The sequence below is a fragment of the Penaeus monodon genome, unplaced genomic scaffold (assembly GCF_015228065.2).
Source record: "Penaeus monodon isolate SGIC_2016 unplaced genomic scaffold, NSTDA_Pmon_1 PmonScaffold_80, whole genome shotgun sequence".
NCBI classification, from domain to species: Eukaryota; Metazoa; Arthropoda; class Malacostraca; order Decapoda; family Penaeidae; genus Penaeus; species Penaeus monodon.
Genome location: NW_023663215.1, coordinates 6835 through 9168, shown reverse-complemented (window position 1 = coordinate 9168; position 2334 = coordinate 6835).

Genomic DNA, 2334 nt, shown 5'->3' with positions numbered 1-2334 from the left:
ACACACACACACACCCCCACCACACACACAACCCCCCCCCCCCCCCCCCCCCCCGCGCGCGCGCGCGCGCGCGCGCGCGCACATAGAAGTTGCAGAAGAAAGAAGAAGCAGAACTGATAAACGAAGACGAACAAGGCATAGATAAATTAGCTAAAAAGAAGAAAACAAAGAAAAGGAAGAAAAGAAGGAGAAAAAAAGGGGAAACTAGTTGTTTTAGAAGTAGTGATTAAGAAAAAGAAGAAGAAAGAGTAAAAAAGAAAAAAAAATAAGATGGGGAATAAAAAATGATGAAAATAACAATATTTAATAATAATGTAATAATAATAATAATAATAATAATTAATAATATTGAATAATATTAATAATCATCAAATGTTATGAAAATTCTCTTTATTCTCACTTTTGTCCTCATTATTGTCATGATTAATACGATTTTGGTAATTATTATCATTATTACCCTAATAATTGCCAAAATCATCAGAGAAATCGAAAAAAACGTCATTTTGGAGTATACTCTCAAAAGGCTATATTTCGCTAGATTTTTCCGCTTTTTCGACTTTTGGGAATTATTTTCTTTTACCTTTTTTTTTTTTATTATATATGGAGACAATTCCTGTTATTATCATCATTATTATCATGATTATCATCAATATTATCATTATCATCATCATTATCATCATTATCATTATTATCATCATTATTGCAATTATTATCATCATTATTGCAATTATTATCATTATTATTGCAATTATTGCAGTTATAATATATAATTTTGCAACTATACTAATAACAACACCAATAATAATAGAAATAACAATAATAATAACAATAATAACGATATTATAATAATTATCTATATCATTATTTTAATTAATATAGTTATTACAGTAATTATTACTGTTATAATAATTATTTTTGCAGTTATACTACTAGTAAAAATGATAATAATGATACTAATAACAATAATAATATTAATAACGATATTATAATAATAATAATAATAATAATAATAATAATAATAATAATAATAGTAATAATAATAATAATAATGATAATATTGATAATATTAATAATCATCAAATGTTATCAAAATTCTCTTTATTCTCACTTTTATCCTCATTATTGTCATGATTAATACGATTTTGGTAATTATTATACATTATTACCCAAATAATTGCCAAAATCATCAGAGAAATCGAAAAAACGTCATTTTGGAGTATACTCTCAAAAGGCTATATTTCGCTAGATTTTGCCGCTTTTTCGACTTTTGGGAATTATTTTCTTTTACTTTTTTATTATATATGGAGACAATTCCTGTTATTATAATCATTATTATCATGATTATCATCAATATTATCATTATCATCATCATTATCATCATTATCATCATTATTGCAATTATTATCATCATTATTGCAATTATTATCATCATTATTGCAATTATTATCATTATTATTGCAATTATACAGTTATAATATATAATTTTGCAACTATACTAATAACAGCAACAATAATAATAGAAATAACAATAATAATAACAATAATAACGATATTATAATAATTATCTATATCATTATTTTAATTAATATCGTTATTACAGTAATTATTACTGTTATAATAATTATTTTTGAAATTATACTACTAGTAAAAATGATAATAATGATAATATTAGCAATAATAATATTAATAATGATATTATAATAATAATAATAATAATAATGATAATAATAATAATAATAATAATAATAATAATAATAATAATAATAATAATAATAATAATAATAATAGTAATAATAATAATAATAATGATAATATTGATAATATTAATCATCAAATGTTATCAAAATTCTCTTTATTCTCACTTTTATCCTCATTATTGTCATGATTAATATGATATAGGTAATTATTATCATTATTACACAAACAATTGCCAAAATCATAAGAGAAATCGAAAATACGTCAATTTGGAGTATACTCTCAAAAGGCTATATTTCGCTAGATTTTGCCGCTTTTTCGACTTTTGGGAATTATTTTCATTTACATTTTTTTATTATATATGGAGACAATTCCTGTTATTATCATCATTATTATCATGATTATCATCAATATTATCATTATCATCATTATTATCATCATTATTGCAATTATTATCATCATTATTGCAATTATTATCATTATTATTGCAATTATTGCAGTTATAATATATAATTTTGCAACTATACTAATAACAACAACAATAATAATAGAAATAACAATAATAATAACAATAATAACGATATTATAATAATTATCTATATCATTATTTTAATTAATATCGTTATTACAGTAATTATT